Consider the following 13750-nt stretch of genomic DNA (forward strand, 5'->3'; position numbering starts at 1 on the left):
ATGTTCATCTCCTTGCGAAGAGAAACGTGCTTGTCTAGAGATCCGTAAAAAATTATTAGCAGAATCTATTTCAAATCTCATCCAAAGTTTATGTTTTTAATACCCCCATTTCCAACAGTTAATGGGGCCAAAATTAATATAGCCAAATATTTAACAATCATAATAATAAAAATATTGTTAATATATAAAATTATGATAAAACTAAAAGAAAATAAAAAGTATTTATCCATATGTTTATTATTAATAGAAGCGGATTCAGAGTTTTGCTTGTTTTAAATTTTTATTTCAAATTTGTTTATAACCTGGTTAAGATGATTTCAAACCCAATCTTAATTCCAAACTCGCTCCTAACCTGATTAAAATGATCCCAAACCCAATCTCAACAGGGCGAGGGGTCAACAGGATAGATTAAATGACATTCCTAGTCATGATTTTTCTGATTTTACACATAATGACAATATTTTATTTAATTGGTTAATGGTGAATTCAATATTTAATTTTTAGTACAATTCGTATGAGGTTTTGGGCCCCTAGCAATTCTTTCTTTCTCCTTTGTATATTATACTGTATTTGTAAATTCTTTTATCTCTAGTCAGTTGATTATTATTATTATTTTTATTTTTGGAATGTTAAACAAATCGTATTACTCTAATGTAAATATATTAATATAATAATATATGTACATGGACTTCAGCTTTAGCTGAAGATACAGGCAGGTGTTGACCGAATAGGCCCAAAGTTGCAGACAAAAGTAACAGGGAACATACAAGCCCATAAGCGCTAACCGGCCCAATAGGCAACTAGGGAAAGAAAACCCTAGCCTCTTGTTCAGAGAGCCAGGATTTCAACTCAGGGCCCAATGTAAAAAAAATTGTTCAAATTTAGGAGCAAAGCTGGAAAAAAAAAAAAAAAAAAATTGCAAAACAATATGCTAAAGCAATGACTAAATAAAAACTATAAATGCTTGACTAATATAAGATCTAAAATATTGTTTGATAATATTTTGAAAACGAAAATTACATCCATTGACTTTATAAATTATAGTAAAAACTACATGCGTAAATGCAAAAAGAAGAATTTAAAGAAGTGAGGAAAAAATAAAAGAGAACTTTGAAAGGAAAAAATAAAAGAGTATGAGTGAAGAAGGAAATTTTAATTTTTTTTTTTAAGGAAATCAAAGAAATTTGGAGAGTAAAAGAGAAAAAGAAAAAAAATTAAAGATAATTTTAGAAACTAAAAATTTGAGAAGGGGCATTATATAATAATTTTTATATATATTTAAAAATATAATAAAAAATTACCATAAATTGCAATGGGGCCAGGCCAGGGGCATCGCACGCACTGCGACCCTGCTTTCTAATGGGTGTAAAATTGAGAGCGGAAAAGAGTGGGCAAAAGCGAATACCACGGTTTATTATTTTAACTTCTCTTAAGATTTGATGGTACGTTACTAGTGTTTTCTAACGCGTATAAAATTTTAATTTTAATTAATTAATTAATTAATTTTTTTGGGTATAAAATATAATATAATATATTATAATAATATAAAAGTATTATTAGACACAATGCAATCGCCAGATCACACATGGAATGCTGGATAAGGTTGGTATTGGGCCATTTAATGTTTCTTCCTATTCATACTACAACAATTTTATCCCAAGTGTACTAAAACTAGGATACACGGAAACTTAAACCCCAAGCATACTATGTATGTGTGTGTGTGTGTGTGTGTGTGTGTGTATATATATATATATATATATATATGCCCACCACCGTCCTTTAATTTGTTTTCATTATTCAGCTCATTCATTCCCTATCCTTTTTCAGATTTACAAACCCTAGTTATCTGCCTCTTCAGATTTTCAAACCCTAAGTTTTCTGTTTCCTTGATTGATTGATTTAAAGATGGCACTGATTCGAACAAAGCTTCAAAAGTTTTTGAGCAAGCTAAGAAACAAGGGCGGTGGCGAAGAAGACACAACGATGAAAAAGAAGAAGATGTTTCGTGGAAGACGAGTTGCAAGTGGATTTTTTCTGGTTCCGATCACATGTTTATCTATTTTTCGGAATTTGATCACATGTTTATCTTTCATAATGTTTCGTGGAAGTGGATTTTTTTCGGTATATGTTGGTGAAGAACATAAGAAGTATGTGGTTCCAAAGACATGTAAATCTTCCATAATGTTTCGTGCACTGCTTAATCAGTTTGAGGATATTGACACCGAGTCTAAGGGAGGACTGACCCTGCCTTGTTCCACAAGTATGTTTGAAGCCGTACTCAATCTCGCCATGGCTGAAAAGACACAACCATGAAGAATCTAAATTGTAACCAAGTTGTTTATATAATGATCAAGACTAGAGTGCGTAATTGTCTATATAATATTCCTAGTGTTATATAGGTTTAGCAGAATTAAGAAGATACATTATATTATTTTATATATGAGCTTTTCATTATTCTTCTTACAGATGCCTCAGTTGCCCAGTGAGTTAGTGTCTTCGGTGAATTTTGGAGTTGTTAGGCTTCGCCTCTCTATATCTACTAATATAACTTTTAACATTTCTTGTCTTGTGAATGGAAAAAAAAAAAAAAAAAAATTTCATTTTTCTCTCTCCTTCTCTGCCCAAGTCTTTTGGCATATTAAGGGAAGGAGGACTTGAATTAGGCCGCCTGTCTATATTCTATAGTTTCTAAGTACTTCTCTCCAAGTTGTTTCCCTCTTTAACTTTTCTTCCTTGTCAAGGAACTTTTAAGCTCAAGCAAAAAATTATAAGTCTGAGAACAGTACGTTATCATAGAATATTAAAGAAAAAATAATAATAATATAGAGCTGATATTAGTGCTCCACAAAAACTCTTTGACACTCTAGCTCATTATTTTTATATATAAAAAAAATACCAAATTGTCATTTCCTCTATTATTCAGCAAAAGAGGAAACTACTACTCATCCATTTTATTTTTCTCTTCATAAACATATACTTATAAAGCCACAAAAGATAATGACTGTAACACCACACCATTTAATCAATGAGTCTTGGTCATTGTGAAGACAAACTCAGAATAGCAAGAGGGAGTGAATTAAACATTAGTTTTTAGTAGATGTAAACTTGTTCCATTAATAATCCAAAATTGTTTACTTCAATTGATCTCAATTGTATTCACACCCAAATCAGTGATTTTGAGTGAACAACCATAATAGTATATTTTTTAGGATAAGAATATATATATATATATATATATATATATATATATATATACTCCTAAAAATAGCAAAAAGAGGGAAGGAGAAATGAGAATTACTCGCAAGGTATACAAGGAGGAAGATTTCTTAATTCTATCAACCATGACAATTACAAGTTGTATTTTTTTTTATTTTTTTGAATAGCACAGTAGCAAGCAATGAAGCAACTTTCGATCATTGTTGGAATTCTTCTTCTTCCACCATCATAGTCCTACACGTAACAGCAATATCCCATATTTGGTTTGTTAGGGTTTAATTAAGGGAGAGAAAAGAGAATCTTACTGCTTGAGGAATTTAGGATATAATATGAGATGAGAGGGTATTTTAGTCTTTTCTTTTGAAAATAATGAGTTGGGGTGCTAGAGGATTTTCATGGAGTGCCAATATCAACTTCCTGATAATAAAGTTTAAAAGAACTGGAATGTAAAATTGTTAGAAATTAAACTTTATTATATTTTTAAATGTCTTTGAAGGTTATGGATGTTTTTTATTTGATGTTTAATTTTATGTTTATGTGAGTTTTTATTGGAATTAGTGGGGGGCATAAGAGTTACAAATAGAAATGGTCATGTTAGTGGGTTAGTAAGAGTTTTGCCTACTAAATGTTTAGTTAGTGGGGTGTTGATTTTTTTTATTTTTACATTTATGTTTTGAAGCCTATATAAACTCATGTGTTGTACCCATTTTCAATCAAGTGAAATAAAAAGTGTTTTTCTCCATTTGTATTCTCTTCCAAATAGTATAGTGTTATATTTGTAACTAGGCCACTATTTCCAACAAAGTGATATCCGAGCTAGTTTGTGAGAGAGAGAAGAAATGGCAAACAATTCGGTTCCATTTCAAATGCCTCGATTCACCAAAGATAATTATGAAAATTGGTATATTCGTATAAAGGCAATTTTGGGAGCACAAGATGTGTGGGAAGTTGTTTCCAAAGGTTATGATGAGCCAGAAGATGAGGCAACTTTGTCTCAAGCGAAAAAGATGTTTTACAAGTCATGAGAAAGAAGGACCAAAAGGTGGTGATGACCATCCATCAATGTTTGGATGATGGAATGCTACAAAGAGTTGCCAGTCTAGAAAATGCAAAGCAACTATGGGAGATTCTTCAAAATTCCTTCCAAGGAGTTGATAAAGTGAAGAAGGTTCGCCTCCAAACGTTACGGGGTGAATTTGAAGCATTACATATGAAGGAATCTGAATCAATTTCAGATTATTTTTCGAGGGTCTTGGCAATTGTAAATCAACTAAGAAGATATGGCGAAACCACCATGACTGATACAAGGGTCATTGAAAAGATCCTTCGGTTGTTGGATTCCAAATTCAATTACATTGTTTTAGCCATTGAAGAGTCAAAGGATTTGGATTCCATGACTGTTGATCAACTCATGGGTTTGTTGCAAACAAACAAAGTTTTCGTTGAACGAAAGAGACGAAAAACATAGAGGAAATCAAAGGGGCCGAGGACGTGGAAATGCACGTGGCCGAGGAAGAGGAAGAGGCCGTGGAAGAGGAGAAAAAAGCGGTTAACATGCAACCAACAATGAAGAAAAAGTCCATGACTCATAACAAATAAGAGGTCGTGGTAGAGGAAATTACTCAAGATCATATGGAAGGAGGTATGATAAGTCTCAAATTCAATGTTACAATTATCAAAAGTATGGTCATTATGCTTCGGAATGTAAAAATGTTGCTAACGATGTTGAAGAAAAGACTAATTTTGTTGATAAAAAAATGGAACCAACTTTGTTGTTGGCATACAAAGGTGAAAAGAATGATTAAGAAGATGTGTGGTATCTTGATACCGCTGCTAGCAACCATATGTGTGGTAGCAAAGAGAAGTTCGTTAATATTAATGAATCAATAAATGGCAAAGTGACATTTGGAAACTTATCACAAATTCCGGTAAGAGGGAAAGGTAAAATATTGATTCGTTTGAGGAATGGGCATCATCAATTTATCTCTAATGTTTATTATGTACCTAATATGAAGAACAGTATTTTAAGTTTGGGACAACTCCTAGAAAAATGTTACAATATTTCCATGAAGGATTGTAGTCTTTCGATAAGAAACCCATTAGGTAATTTGATTGTCAAGGTTCCAATGACAAAGAACTGGATGTTTTTGCTAAATATTCAAGCCGACGAGGCTAAATTTTGAAGGCTTGTTTTAATGACTTAACTAGGCTTTGGCACTTGAGACTTGGGCACTTGAATTTTGAAGGATTAGAATTATTGGCCAAAAAGAAAATGGTGAAGAGATTGCCTTTCATTAGCAATCCAAATCAATTATGTGAAGAATGTCTCGTTAGAAAGCAATCAAGGAAAAGTTTTTCTAAAGAAGCTACCACAAGAGCTACGGCACCACTAAAACTTATCCATTCGGATGTTTGTGGTCCAATTTCTCCATCATCAGTTGGTAAGAATAATTATTTTTTATTATTCATTGATGATTTTAGCTGAAAAACATGGGTGTATTTTCTTAAACAAAAATCGGAGGTATATGGAATTTTAAGAAATTTAAAGCACTTGTTGAAAAACAAAGTGGTTATGATGTAAAGGCTCTTCGATCCGATAGAGATGGTGAATTCACATCAAATAATTTCAAAAAATTTTGTGAAGAAAATGGATTTCACCATCCTTTAACGGTTTTGAGATTGCCCCAACAAAATGGAGTTGAAGAAAGGAAGAACAGAACCATTCTCAATATGGCTCGAAGCATGTTGAAAAGCAAGGAAATGCCTAAAGAATTTTAGGCTAAAGCGGTTAATTGTGTGGTGTACTTGTCCAACCATTGTCCTACTAGAAGTGTGCAAAATAAAACACCACAAGAAACATGGAACGGAAGAAAGCCAAGTGTCTCTCATTTGCAGGTTTTTGGGAGCATTGCCCATGTGTACGTGCCGGATGAAAGAAGGACCAAGTTAGACGACAAAAGAGAAAAAATGGTGTTCATTGGCTATGATGCAAGTTCCAAAGGCTACAAGTTGTACAATCCAAGTAATGGGAAGATTGTCATTAGTAGAGATGTTGAATTCAAAGAGGGAGCCACATGGGATTGGAATATTCCAAATGAAGATTATAATATTTTTCTAATTTCTGACGAGGAGTAAGAAAATGAAGGCATGGAGTAGCCCATTTCTCCACCAACATCACCTCCACCACCATCAATTCAGGATCAATCAACTCGATCATCATCAAGTTCAAATGACACACCACCATTTCGCATAAGGAGTCTTCGTGACATATATGACGAAACAGATGAGGTAACAGAAATGCTAGGTGATCTAACACTTTTTTGTTTCTTTGCGGATTGTGAACCCGTAGGATTTAGAGAGGCGGCATAAGACAAAAAATAGAGAAATGCTATGGAAGGAGAAATTAAATCCATAGAGAAGAATGACACATGAGAGCTTGTTGTTGCCCAAAAAGGACTCTAGAGTAGGGGTGATTTGATACCCCTCGGATCCGAGACACGGGTTGATCAAGCCCAAGCCCAAACCCGAGGGAATATCAAACAATTAATATTTTAACGAACACAGAATACAAATTGAATTAAAGAAATAAAAATAATAAGCTAAAATAAATTAGAATAAAAATCCTCAAAACATAATTATTTAAATCCGTTAATCTAAAACTCCATAAGTTTACAACTCGGGAATCTATACAGTGGACCCCTTATTAAAACCCAATAGAAACTAAAATATCTGAAATAGAATCTAAAGCTAAACATAGAAAAGATTCCTATGTAGTCGGAGGAATGAATATCTGTATCTGCTCTACACGTCTAAGCTCTAACCCTGGAACTGATGGACACCTGAAAAATAAAGAGTGGGTCAGGCCCACATGCAAGTCCTATTCTACTACGATCCAAGCAGTAATCTGATACGTAGATACATCCTAGATAGTTCAACAATATCTATCTAGTCCATACATATATATATCCACACTAAGGGACATGCACTGGACTACAGTAGGAGTCTCAACCTGAATAGAAGGCAACATGCGAAAACACACCCAAAGGTGGGCATGAGTATCTAGACCTAACAGGGTACACCTCAACCTACTTTAACCAGCTACACATCCACTGCATATACGCACCCTAACCAACGAGTCTGAGACTCAAGCTCATCTCGTGGTATCATAAACATATATATAAAGTCCGTCCAGAACCAGGGTATGTCATTCAAATACTTATTGAGATGACATACAATATACAACTAGTTGGTCACTCAACTTATTCAGTTAATATGACTTAACTACCGTCCATTAATCCAGGAATCCATTCAACTTAGTCGCAGTTGATCTGACTCAATCACAATTTGGATTCAATATTTTTCAATCCATTAGGGTAGGTTTAAGCGTTAATGGATAGGTTTAAGCGTTTTGAGCTAAACCGTCCCTAGTATGTCACCGTCCCATACAGGAGTATATAATCCTCCATATCCATGTAAATTACAAAACATAATAATAAGCCAGTAATTTACAATCCAAACCATTATCGATGTCATTACAGAAAGGTATTTAAAATTTCAGCAATACAAATCCCAGCAGTAATTCATGTAATTGCACTAGAAAATTTGATATTCCAACAATTAACATCCAGAGCATGCATAGTTCAAACCTTAAACATAAAATGATCTATCATGCATCTAATATAAGATTTATAATCTTATTATAATCCATTATGTTGCCCAAAACTAAGTTAAGCAATTTAGTTCTTTCCATCCATTATCAGTATGCTAAGTTGTATGCTTTTATACTGATTCATCCTTTAAATAATTTATAACAATTTATTTACATATTCGTATTGTCAAATTTCTTAAGCATAAGAAGTGTATTATGCATTCAAGAACCTTCCAAAGTCCATTTAACCTATTTAAATTAATTAAAATAGGTTTCAAAACAATTCTGGGCAATTAAAGTTAAAATCCAGGTCGCGGCCCAACTTAGTCGGCTCAATTGCCAACTGAGCAGGCTAAGTTCCCAACTTAGTCGGCTCAGTTTCCAACTAAGTCGGCTAAGTTGCCAACTTAGTTCGCTCAGTCTCCAACTGAGTCGGCTAAGTTGGTGCTGATGCCGTCTTCTTCATCCGTTCAGCCTCTGTAAACCCTAAAACTCCATTGCTAAGGCCTCTAAGCTTCAACCTACGTCCCATACGTCTATACTAAATTATTTTAAGTGTTTTAACATGCAAAGATTCAATTTAAACAACAGTTTATGCATAAAGATCACAAAACTAAAGAAAACACGAACAGGTATATATAGCTCTGCAACCCTCTGTTTTATTTTGATTAAGCATGCATACTTAATTTGTTTTAGCATTAATTAAACTCCTGGAATCTAGCTAGGCATGCACAGAACACGAATTAAAGGGAAATAGCAAGAACATAAACTTGCCTTCGAGACTTTGGTTTTAAATCTCTAACTGTCGTCTCTGAATTTCCAACTTTGTTCCACGCCTCTGTTACTCTTGGCTAACCCAGAAGCAACCCCGTTCCTTCCTCCATGAACTACTTTGTTAATCACCCAAGTTCCACTCTTGGTTCCTCTCTGCCTCTCACAACCTTACTCTGTTTTCTCTCAATATACTAAGTACGTGAATAGGGTTTTCTCTAACCCTAGAAGACATATTGCTCTCTATATATATAGGCTTGAACCAAAACCCCAATCCCTGTATGATTAGAGACAGAAGCCTAATGTAAATTAAACCCTAGTCGGCCCATTTGTGTAATCTAAAAGGAATTAAACTCTAAATTTTAATATTAAAATTCTTACTCATTTAATCTAATTACACACGTGAGAATTTCAAATAAAAATAATATAACCTTACACTAACATATATAGAAAACAAAACATAGACAACAGTTATTTTAAACAAATAATTATCAATTATTAAAATAGCCACATAAGTACATAATTAAACAAATGTCAGTTAAATACAATAAATAAAACAAATAAAAACAAATAAATAAAGCACATAATTCAATTAAATTAGCAAATAAACAATTAAACAAAAATAAATGCAATTTAAACAATTTATTAAATACTAGGACTATCCTTCTGAAATTAGGGGTATTACATTCTTCCCCCCTAACAAAAGGAATTCTGTCCTCAGAATTCGCTCTTACCTTCTTCCAATATGTCAAGAAACTGCGAGTGAATGATATCCTCCCATTCCTAAGTAGACTCAGCGTCATTGTGATGACTCCACTGCACACGAACCAAAGGGATAACCTTGTTATGAAGGATTTGATCTCGTCGGTCGAGAATACGACACGGTGGCTCCAAATAGGTTGCATCCGGCTGCAACTCAATCTCCTCAACTTCGATATGTTGATACCGATCCTCATGTCATAGAAATTTCCGCAACATGGAAACATGGAACACATTGTGAACACATTCTCAAGTATCCAGAAGTGCCAACCTAGAAGCAACAACGCCAATGCGATCCGTGATCATGAATGGACCAATAAACCGCAGTGACAACTTCCCTTCCTTCCCAAAGCGCATAACACCTTTCATAGGCGACACTTTGAGTAGAACCTGATCCCCAACCCTAAACTCCAAAGCATAAGTACGCCGATCAGCATAACTCTTCTGCCTACTCTGAGCAGTACGCATGCGATCCCGAATAAGAGTAATCTTCTCATAAATATCCTTAATGAACGCAGGACCCAAGAATCTGCTCTCTCCAACCTCCATCCAACAAACAGGCGATCGACATGGTCGACCGTACAATGCCTCAAATGGTGCCATACCAATAGTCTTCTGGAAACTATTATTGTATGCAAACTCCACAAGTGGCAAGTAATCCTCCCAGTGGTCGTGAAATCAAGAACACACGACCGAAGTATATCTTCCATGGTCTGATTCACCCTCTCCATTTGTCCATCAATCTGAGGATAATAAGCAGTGCTAAGATGTAATTCTGTACCCAAAGCTTGCTGAAAGCTCTTCCAAAAGCCAGACACAAAACTTGAATCCCTATCTGATATAATAGACAATGGAATACCATGTAGCTTCACAATCTTTGAAATGTAAAGCCTTGCCAACTGCGTCGTAATGAAGTCAGTGTGAATAGGTAGGAAATGAGCTGATTTGGTCAACCTATCCACGATGACCCAAATGGAATTATGACCCTCGATAGAATTGGGCAATCCTTCTACAAAATCCATAGAAATGCTCTCCCACTTTCACTCCGGTATTGGTAGTGGCTGTAGAGCTCCTGGCGGTCTCTGATGATTAATCTTGACCATCTGACAAGTACTACACTGGGTGATAAATAAAGTAATATCCCTCTTCATACCTACCTACCAAAACTGCCGCTTCATATCCTGATATATCTTGTCACTTCCTGGATGAACAGAAAACTCAGAGTAATGAGTTTCAGTCATCACATCCTTCCTTAAATTGTCAACAGAAGGTACCATTAAGCGTCCTTTGTACCTCAAGCCTCCGTCAGTCCCAACATAGTAAAATGGAACCTCCCCAGCAGCTATCTCTGCAACCTTGTCGATACACTGCTGATCCGTGAGTTGTGCTTGCAAAACCTTGCGAATGATGGAAGGTGTAACCACCATGCAAGTCATAAAAGCATCCGATAACTCATCCACATTCTTCAAAGCATTTCACTCAGTGGTGAATAAGGCAGAAAGACTAGCATCAGGTCGGCGACTGAGTACAATTGCCACTTCATTCGCTTTTCCTGGATAGTACTGTATAGAAAAATGATAGTCCTTTACAAACTCCAACCATCTGCGCTGTCTCATATTCAACTCCCACTGAGTGAACAAGTACTGCAGACTCTTGTGATCACTAAATAACCTGAAGGACTTACCCAACAGATAATGCCTCCAAATGCGTAAGGCAAAGACCACAGCTACCAACTCCAAATCATGCGTGGGATAATTAAGCTCATGAGGCTTAAGCTTCTGAGATCCATACGAAATCGGTCGCTCCTCTTGCATCAAAACACATCCAAGACCCTGCAACGAAGCATCCGTGTAGACAAGATACTCTATCCCGCTCTGTGGAGTAGCCAGAACCGGTGCAGAAGTTAACTTCCTTTTCAACTCATCAAAAGCTCTCAGGTAGTGTTCATCCTACACGAACTGCACACCCTTTTTTAGTCGGATGAGTGAGTGGTCTTGCTATCTTGGAGAACCCCTAGATGAACCTCCGATAATATCTTGCCAAACCGAGGAAACTCCGAATTTCAGTAGGTGTGGTAGGCTGTCCCCACTCAACCACTGCAGAAACCTTGGCTGGATCCACCGCTATTCCTTTTTCTGACACCACGTGACCCAGAAACTTCACCTCCCGCTGCCAAAATTCACACTTCTCGAACTTGGCATACAACTGGTGTTCACAAAGTGTCTGCAACACAATCCGTAGATGTCTGGCATGATCCTCCTCTGACCTCGAGTAAATCAAAATGTCATCTATGAAGACAATGACAAATTGATCCAAATAAGCCCTGAAAACTCGGTTCATTAAATCCATGAAGACCGCTGGTGCATTAGTCAACCCAAACGGTATCACCCGAAACTTATGGGATCCATATCTAGTGAGAACCACTGTCCTCGGAACATCCTGCTCCTGAACTCGAAGTTGATGATACCCAGACCGTAGATCAATCTTAGAGAAATAGGTAGCTCCCTTCAACTGATCAAACAGATTATCGATCATACACAAAGGATACTTGTTACGAATCATAACCTTGTTCAACTCCCTGTAATCTATACACATGCGAAGCGAACCATCCTTCTTCTTCACAAACAGAACCGGTGCTCCCCAAGGTGATGTACTCCTACGAATAAAATCCTGGCTGAGTAACTGCTGAATCTGATCCCTCAGCTCGCGCATCTCCACCGGTGCCATCCTATAAGGTGCCCTAGCAATAGGCGTAGTGCCTGGAGCTAAGTCTATCACAAAATCAATCTCGCGACTAGGTGGCAACCATGGAATTTCCTGAAATACATCTGGGAAATCCTGTACAATTGGTATGTTATCCAATGATACAGTAGTCCTCTCTTCCGTTTCCTCATCCACATGGAACAAATAGGTGCTAGTGACCCCGCTAGAACGCGGCATAGTGACAACGTACATGTCCTGATCCGGTATGGTGAACACAATAGACCTATCAAAACAATTAACTTGGGCATGGTAGTTAGACAACCAATCTATCCCAAGTATCACATCATAAGTGTGCATGTCCAGGACCAATAGGTTGGCTAGAAATCTGAGTCTGCCAATATCTAGTGTCACAGGCCCATCATTTTCATGTAAAATGGTTGTATCGCCCAATGGTATAGAAATACCATGAGGTTTAGTGCATACCCTCGTCCTCATCCCAGATAAAGCAACAAAAGTCCTAGCTACAAATGAATGTGTAGCACCCGTATCAAATATAACACGTCCATGCAAACCATGAATAGAGAACTTACCCTCAACAACCTGAGGTACCTGAACAGCCTGTGGCATGGGGTTGTATACCCTACCATAATGTAGCTGCTGCGGTGCCTGTCCCTGAGGCTGCGGCGGAGCTGGTAACATCGGATAAGTCTGTCCCTGAATCCGAGGAACCTGTGGAGCTGGTAGAGGCACTGGCGCCCTCTGCCCCTGCTGCACATGCTGTCCCTGCCCCTGTCTCTGTCCGTATCCATGTCTAACTGTAGGACACTGCCTGGAAGTGTGACCATACTCTCCACAAGTATACCAACTACCCTGGAAAGTACCAAATGGCCTCCTTTGTCGGTTAGCCTGTGGTTGACCCTGTCCTGACTGTGGTCCCCCATTCTGCTGTCACTGAATAGGTACCCCATTCCGGTGAGCATCTGAACCACCCTTGTGCTTCTTCTAAGGCTGTTGTCCCTGAAATTTGCCCTTGTCATTCTGTCGGTGTCCGTTTTCATTCCCTTTCTCAGCTGACTGGTTAGTAGAGTCTCTGTCACCCCGTTTCTCACCCTTGGCCTGTCTGATGTCCACAGTCAACTGATACTGCTGTAGAGCGGCATCTACCACCTGAGCATAGGTAGTATAGGCTGGACTACCTGTAATAGCTTTCTTGATAGACCACATCAGTCCCTTGACGAAACTGTTGCGCTTCTTCTCTTTTGTATCCACATTTTCCGGTGCAAAGAGAGACAAGCGTGTGAACTGCTGCTCATACTCCGCCACTGTCATGTTTCCCTGCTGCAGATTTAGAAACTCGGTCTTCATAGCTGCCCTGATTGCATAGGAAAAATATTTCTCGTCAAAGCAAGCACTGAACTCATCATAAGACAATGTCATCCTCTCCTTTGGGGTGATAACTGACTCCCATCACTGTAGTGCATCCCCAACCAGCTTGAAGGTAACAAGCATCTCCTTATGCACCTCCGTGCATTGAACCAAATGAAGATGACGCTCAATGTCCTGTTTCTACTGGTGAGCTGCTTTAGCATCGGTAGAGCCTATGAACATAGGTGGACTCGCCTTTATGAAAGAGCTCCTAGCTTTTTCTCATGA

Source organism: Cornus florida, unplaced genomic scaffold, assembly GCF_030987335.1.
Source record: "Cornus florida cultivar Cherokee Brave unplaced genomic scaffold, ASM3098733v1 CherokeeBrave_3.0.0_Hap2_Chr06, whole genome shotgun sequence".
In the NCBI taxonomy this organism is placed as follows: Eukaryota; Viridiplantae; Streptophyta; class Magnoliopsida; order Cornales; family Cornaceae; genus Cornus; species Cornus florida.